This window comes from Muntiacus reevesi, chromosome 20 (genome assembly GCF_963930625.1).
Source record: "Muntiacus reevesi chromosome 20, mMunRee1.1, whole genome shotgun sequence".
NCBI classification, from domain to species: Eukaryota; Metazoa; Chordata; class Mammalia; order Artiodactyla; family Cervidae; genus Muntiacus; species Muntiacus reevesi.
Genome location: NC_089268.1, coordinates 49,106,456 through 49,114,149, shown reverse-complemented (window position 1 = coordinate 49,114,149; position 7,694 = coordinate 49,106,456). Strand labels below are relative to the sequence as shown.

Here is a 7,694-nt window from a genome sequence, read left to right as displayed (position 1 = left end):
TTCACTGGTCTTTCCCAACCATCACCACCCCATCTGCCCTCTGGAGGGCCAAAGAGATGATTTTGCATCAGTCTCGCACCGCCCGCCCCAGCCAGTGCCAGAAAGCTGCTTGCACCCTAGGCGGACTGCTAAGGCAGTGGGCGGTGTGGCTTTCCTGGGTCTTGGGTTCTCCATCACATCACAGCGAATTTAACTGAATAAGAGAGATGGTCTGTTTTCTCTTGGATCCTGCCCACTGGTCACAGAATGGCCTTTGAAATGCTGTCCTCAAGCCATCCAACATACCTTCAGAGCAGATTGGGGGTGGAGGGAGGAAAGGGGTGGTGAGTGCCATGAGCCTTGTTCTTTTCCAGAGCTGAGGACGGATCGTGTTTGCCTCCACTTGGCAGCATAGGTGTATGGATGTGCTGGACTCTTAAGTGATGTTTGGGGATGGTGGGGAAGCCTGGTAAATGAGACTCGAGTTCACTCTTGTCTCTATTAATCAAAAGTAGACCTGTATGCCTGCTGGCCTGAAAGCATGGACATCAGACTCGGGCCCCACTACCGAGCATTTGCTCAGAGGCCATTATGAAATAATTGGAAAATGAGTGCACATCCCCTAGTCTAGGGGAAAGACTGCTCAGACCACTTGTATTTATTGCACTTTTTTTTTTTTTGAACTTAACGTACTGCCCAGAAATTTTGATGTATAGGAAAATGATGCTCTTTTCTTTCTTCCTTTTGGTGATGCTAAAGACTGACATTTTACATTTTTTAAACTGTTTTCTGAATGCCAGCAAAAATTAGCCATTAACAAGAGAAAGGGTGTAATTTAGATGATACAAAGTGTTTAATTCAGAAGAGAGAAAGCTCACAATAAGCCCTTGGAGTTGGAAAGACTTCTTCTTCTCCAGGTATTTTCTCCTCTCTTGCCACTCACTGGAAAAGATGCTTATCCTTTGGGCCCCAAAGTCGTCCTGGGCACATGACACCCTTCCACTTGCCGCATTTTGTAATGAGTGTAAGTAAGGTGATTGGACATTCAGATTTGTCCAGCACAGTCCTGATTTCTGTCTGCTATTCCAGAATAATTATAAATGGTTCCTCCTTTTACGTCCCAAGGTCCAAGTTTAGATTATAAATATCACTGAAATATAAACTGAGGACCACATAACCCAGGGTTTTTATGCCGTTGCAGTCAAATAAACACAATCTAGTAACTAAAAGTGATTTAAAATGTTTCTTGTGTCTCGGGGAACATGGAAGACTATCCAAATTGTAATCTACCAGGACACTCTTCGGAAGTCGCTCCCCTCTCTTCCCTAGGTGACCCCAGGACAGTGGCTGCTCCAAAAAATTGCAAACAAAACAGCCCTAACTTTCCTAACACAAATGCGCACCTTTTATTTTATCTCTCTTGTTTCTCTCGCCCTCTCTGTCTGTGAGGTTTTCCTTTTCTTCCTCGATTCCCTTAATTCTACTTCATGAAGCTGCCGAAGGCAATCTGGCGAAGGGAGAACTCCCTTTCCGGAGTGAGGTGGGGTAAGATTCCGAACCGGCCAGAGCCGTGGTGAGCAGCTGGAAGCAACAGGAGGGAGGGCTGAGAAGTCTCATTGGTGATTAGCCTTATTGGTGATTGGTCATCTCCGTCACAAGTTCTCTGAGAGCCAGGGTGACTTCTGTATCAGTGCTTGGCACAGAGAGCTACTCAAGACGTATTTGATTTATTGAAGTAGATCAAGGAGGACTTTTACCTGGCTTTGAAGGAAGAGCAATAGTTGAGTGAAGGTAGAGGCAGTAGGAGGAATTCCAGGGGAATAAGAATTAGGGTGTGTAGTTGTGGCTTCATGTGTCGTGTGGTGGGATGTGACGAGACTGGGGAGCTGGCATTGGATGCTTGCGGGAGGTGAAGTGGAGACATCTATGGGCTCAGACAGCTCCGGAGGTGCTCTGCGAGTCTGGGGGAGAGCTGTGCTGCAGACAGCCAGGTTAGGCTCACGAGCTAGGGCAAGACGTGGTGGAAACCATAGTTCAGATTAATCTGCCATTTCTTTTGGGGGTAGTTACTATGCTTGTCCCTTGGACAGCAAGGAGGTCAAACCAGTCGAGCCTAAAGGAAACCAACCCTGAATATTCATTGGAAGGACTGTTGCTGAAGCTGAAGCTCTAATACTTTGGCCACCTGATGGGAAGAACCGACTCATTGGGAAAGACCCTGATGCTGGGATAGATTGAAGGCAGGAGGAGAAGGGGACAACAGAGGATGAGATGGTTGGATGACATCACCGACTCAACGGAGATGGATCTGAGCAAACTCTAGGGGATCGTGGAGGACAGAGGACCCTGGCACATTGCAGTCCGTGGCGTTGCAAAGAGTTGGACACAACTTAGTGACTGAACAACAGCAGTTACTATGCTTGGTACATTGGGTTCCATTGTAATGGATACGGAGCATATAGCACATAAAAGGAACTTGATAAATGATGGTTAACACCATCACCATCATCCTCATTGTCACCATCATCATCACCATAATAATTTTGATTATTGGGAAAGTCTTGAGGTGGAGAGACATGCTGGTGGATTAAGAGAGGTGTTGTGGAAGGAAATGGGGGAGCTTCTCTGGGAAGAAAGGAGGCTCCATGCATAAGGGCAGAGTAGTAGCGGAAGAAGGAGATGCTTTCCTCAGAGTCCCTTGGGTAAATTTAGGAGGGAAGCTTATTTATACTCAGCGTTAACGACGTCCTCATATTCAAAGTGCCAACCATTGAAGAGATTGTGTCACGAGGGAAGTGACAGCCTGGTGTCAGAAGAGATGAGCGGAATCTGGATGATCACCTGCCTCGGATGTTGCTGTTATTGTTGTTCAATTGCTCAGTTGTGTCCAACTCCTTGCAACCCCGTGGACTGCAGCATGCCAGGCTTCCCCGCCCTCCACCATCTCTCGGAGTTTGTTCAAACTCATGCTCGTTGAGTCCATGATGCCATCCAACCATGTCATCCTCTGTCGCCCCTTCTCCTCCTGCCCCCAGTCTTTCCCAGCATCAGGCTCTTTGCATCAAGTGACCAAAGTATTGGTGCTTCTGCTTCAGCTTCATCCTCACTCTTTTCAATGGTGGGAATGTTACAGGGACTTTAATAAACATGTGGAAGAGAGGAGTCATTTCCTTTGAGATCCCTTCCTGCTGCAAGATTGAGGATCTGTACACCTTTAGAGCAAGGGCCCAGTTAGTAACAAATCAAATGGCACAGAAAGGTCATGGTCTACACCAGCGTTTCTCAATTGTGGGCCCTTTTACCCCTGGAACACTTGGCAATGGCTGGAGACATTTTGGATCGTTAAACCCAGGGGAAGGTACCGTTGGCATCCAGTGAGTAAAGGTCAAGGATGCTGTAAACACCAGAATGCACAGGACAGCCTCCCCCCAACAAAGGATTATCTGGCCCCAGTTTCACTATTGGCGAGGCTGAGGAGCCCTGGCCTGTAGCTGAGCTTCTGCTGAATGGATGGACGCTGCTCACCTTCACCAGGTGGTACTCTCCGAAGCGATGAGCCAAATGCTGCCAAATACGCCCTTTCTGTTGTGGCTTTCACACACATCTCAAAGGTTCTTCTTTTTTCTTCAAAGCTTCTTTGAAGTCAGTGAAACTGGTTAAGAAATGCAGCGGGTGATAAGGACAAATGCTCTGTAAGAACTTGTTTGAAACCTAATTCTGGCCCCCATCCAGGAGGCTTTGTGGAGTGCAGTCTTGTATTCATCATGCTTTCTGGAGGGTAAATGACTTCCTTGAAGGCTGAAGATGAATAAAGAAGGTTCAGGTTTCACAGATTTTTTTTTTTCTTGGTAACCTGGTCATTTCTTCATTTTGTACATGGCCCACAAATGGCTGTGGTGACCGTAGGTCCAGATTTGCCAGAAACAGTCATAGTTTGCCCTTCATGTACTGGGGTGATTATTAATAGTACTGGTTTTTTTTTTTTTTTTTTTCAACGTGCTGGACCTCAGTTTCGATGAGGAGACGGTAGTGAGTTCTCACTCATGTTGTTCAGATTTCCAAGGAATGCATGAGAGGGTGTCGTCATCGATCTGTTTTTTTTTTTAATCAACAAAAGTGTCCTGGTTTAGATAATAAATTATAGGGCCAACTTAATATTAGTTGACCAATGGGTATTTAACCATGCATCCACACCATTTTAAATAATATGCATTACTCAACTTTAGCACTACCAGTTTAAAAATAACTCCTCTATAGTGGCTAGTTTGATTCATCACCATTATCATGATAGCTACTTTGAATAACTTGTCTCAAATAGGGATGACCTCTGTCCTTCAAGCCATGTTCCAGCCCACTTCCTGCTGTGATCCACTACCTACATTTATGACTTGCTTGGGCAGACCATGGACCCGGGATCAGTGACCGCTGGGAAAGGTAAGTAACTTGCAGAGGGCCAGCTGACCTTGCTCTGATAAATCCAGGAGCACATTTCTATAGGACACCCAGCCCTTCTCTAGCCTGTTAAGCAAATCCTTTCTAAATCATGACCCCTCTGCACTATTTTTAAATCCCCTTTTGTCTTTTATGTCCACTTCTCAGCTCCATTTTCTAAACCACTGGTTTTTGCTCAACTCTGATTTCCAAAGAGCTGATTCTGAAATGCGGTTTCATCGGTTTCCTGAAGAAGGTAAAAATGATAGATTTGATCAGGCAAATCTATGTTTTACAAATACAGTGTACAGAGTCTCAGCACTGAATACTTAAACAGAGAATAATTTCTGTTCCATGAAGTTTTCTGGCCATAAAGACCACAAACTCCTTTCTACTTGTCTAAGATTATATTTTTCCTGCATTGTTTTGTCCTATATTGTACTTCCCTCAGCTCTTTGGGGGAGAGAAATGTTTGTTCAGCAGGTGCTATATGTGGTAAATTGCCAAATGCATTCACATTGCTGTATAAATAATGAACATTTCTGCATTCACAGACACTTTGATAGCAACAGTGATAATATATCTCCCTTATTTTAGCAAAAAAAAACCCCCAAAAATCATGTAGGTAAGAGTTTTACCTTGCTTCAGCAGATAAGACACATCAGGCTGGCACATGACCTTATTTTTCTTTGTCAAAACTGTAGTGGAGCAGTCCATGAAACTGTTATCAAAAGGTGTGGGGTCTGCCTGCTCACCGCTCAAAAACCAAAAAGCAGACCCAGCTGGTCGAAAGGAAAGTTTGCTCTATTTCAGATGCCGGCAACTGGGTTGGGGGACATCTGTCCAAAGGCCGACTCCCCCCACACTGGCCACCAAAGGGGCAAGAACTTTTATACATGGGGGGGGGGTACATGCAGAAACAACACAGTCATCTCTGTCAGTCATCTTGAAATTGGTCGTTGGTGGTCTGACCAGAGTCATCTTGGTTGTTTCAGGTTCAGTTAACCTTCAGCTCCAGGGTCCGTTTGTTCCATTTCTTTGAGGCCCCTTCTCAGAATTGTAGCAGCTCATGTCCGGCTACTGTCTGGTCATTGTGTACTTAACTTCTCCATCTGATGTTTTAGTATCTATATGGCAGCTCATAGGATACGGCTCAGACTATTACCTATAGCCCCTGAGAAGGAACTGAATGTCCTTGTTTATGCTTAATGACTACATTATTATTATTTGGTCTCCTTTGACTGTTTTCCCTTGTTTTTGCATTTCTTATTTCTCTGATTAAGCTTATTCTTCAGCTAAAGCTTTCCATAGACAAAAGAGAGACAAAGGACATTGAGGGGGCCAGGACCACAGGGTCCCGCTCTTTTTCAAGATTGCCCCTAAAATATGCCAATTGCTTAGAATGCAAAAACCAGGAAGTTCACTGGGCTCCATCTGAGCACCCCCCATGCCCCTTCCCAGTTGACGCCCCACTGTGGGATTCCCAGGTTAAGTTATGGGGGCTTCTTCTCCTGTACCTTCTCCCTGCCCTCCCAGCATAACACATGACAACCCCTGTGTGCTCAGAAGCAGGGACTTGGGGATCTGTCAGGAAACCAACGCTCTGGCTGTGTGACCGCCAGCAAGTCAGCTAATCTCTGTGGGGCTCGTAGGCTTCGCTGTTGTTGTATAGTCGCTCAATGGTGTCTGACTGTTTTTGATTGTATGGACTGTAGCCCGCCAGGCTCCTCTGTCCATGGGATTCTCCAGGCAAGAATACTGGAGTGGGTTGCCCTTCCCGCCTTCAGGGGATCTTCCTGACCCAGGGATTGAACTCAGATATCCTGCATTGGCAGGCAGATTCTTCACCACTGAGTCACCTGGGAAGCCCTCATATGCTTTAGGGGAATAAAAAGCAGCTCATCTGATAGGGCCATCATGGCAGTTAAATGGCAGTGTATGTGTATGTCTCAAGCACCTGGAACAGAGTAACACAGAACAAGGCAGCGATTCTTCTTCTTCTCCTTTTCTGCCTCCTTCTTTTTTGTTGTTGTTGTCTGAGGTTTATTGAACATATTACAGCACAGCAGAAAGACTCAAATGGCTCCACGTGGTGTTTTGAGATTCATCCCACCTGTAGGCCGACTGACCTGCAGGTTGGACAGACTGCCCAAGTCCAGGGGCTTCAGTGTTAGTTTCGGGACCTGTGTCAGTGGTTTCCTGATCCCAGGTTGGGACCTCAGGCGTGTAATCATCTCTCCTCTGTCCCGCCCCTCCTGCAGCTCGATGGAGACCCCTCTCACTGGGCTCTCTGAACCTGCCTCATCAGAGGTGGGCTGTAGCAGCAGAGCTTCTTGGTGGAAATAATGGTGATCTCCTTGCACACACGCTTGTTGGTGTGGAAGTCGTCGCTCAGGTGCCGGCAGTACTTCTCAGTGATAACCCAGGCCGACTTCTTCATAGTTTTGGTGGGAACACAGCCCGTGTAGGCGGGTCCCTGGTACAAGAGCAAAGCAGCCATTCTCCCCTGTACACATTCCCGCATCCCTGTCGTGATACATCTCCGAGTCAACAGTCATCATCTGTTCCCACGTCCATCCTCCCAAGAGATGGCGAGCAACCTAAGGGCAGGGGCCAGGCTTCTTCATCTCTATAGCTCCACAGTTGGCTTAGAAGATAGTAGGCATTCAGTACCTATTTTCTGAATCGATCAACTAGGGGAAGAACTTGACAGCTTCCAAGGGTAGCAGTTTATTGTCATCCTCTCTTCCTACTTAAAAAAAAATTCCCAACCGGGAAGCATTGCAACTCTCCCTGAGTTTGAGCACAGGGCTTGCGTTGGCCTTGGGAGGACCGTCCCTCTGTCCCCACAGCCCCAGAGGAGATCGGCGGCGGCCCCTCTGGCGCGGAGGCTGTTGGGCTCTGCCCAGGTCACTGTACCGGGCAGGGCTTCCAGCCACTGTCGTCTGCAGACGGCGCACGGCTACAGCCCCTTCTGGAGCCTTCCCTCCACTGAAGGGAGCCCCTTGTCCACAGATGAAGGGGCATTATGTCCACCGTCCCTGCCAGCTAACCTGCTGCTGCCAGGGACTCACTGATGGTTGTTGATGTTGTTCAGTTGCGAAGTCGTATCTGACTCTTAGCCGGCCAGGCTTCCCTGTCCTCCACTCTCTCCCGGAGTTTGCTCAAATTCATGTCCATTGAGTCAGCGATGCTATCGAACCATCTCATCCTCGGATGCCCTCTTCTCCTCCTGCCCTCAGTCTTTCCCAGCATCAGGGTCTTTTCCAGTGAGTGGGCTCTCT

The 7,694-nt window shown here is 47.2% G+C and overlaps 1 non-coding gene and 1 pseudogene across 1 annotated transcript; both read right to left on the bottom strand.

Annotated features, from left to right (window-relative positions):
- Positions 1–3,980: 3,980 nt before the first annotated feature.
- LOC136152016 (small nucleolar RNA SNORD116) lies at positions 3,981–4,072 on the bottom strand. Its single transcript, XR_010660174.1, has one exon. It is a non-coding gene; the product is annotated as a small nucleolar RNA SNORD116 (small nucleolar RNA).
- Positions 4,073–6,485: 2,413 nt separating this feature from the next.
- Positions 6,486–6,910, bottom strand: LOC136151250 (small ribosomal subunit protein eS17-like; annotated as a pseudogene).
- Positions 6,911–7,694: the final 784 nt, after the last annotated feature.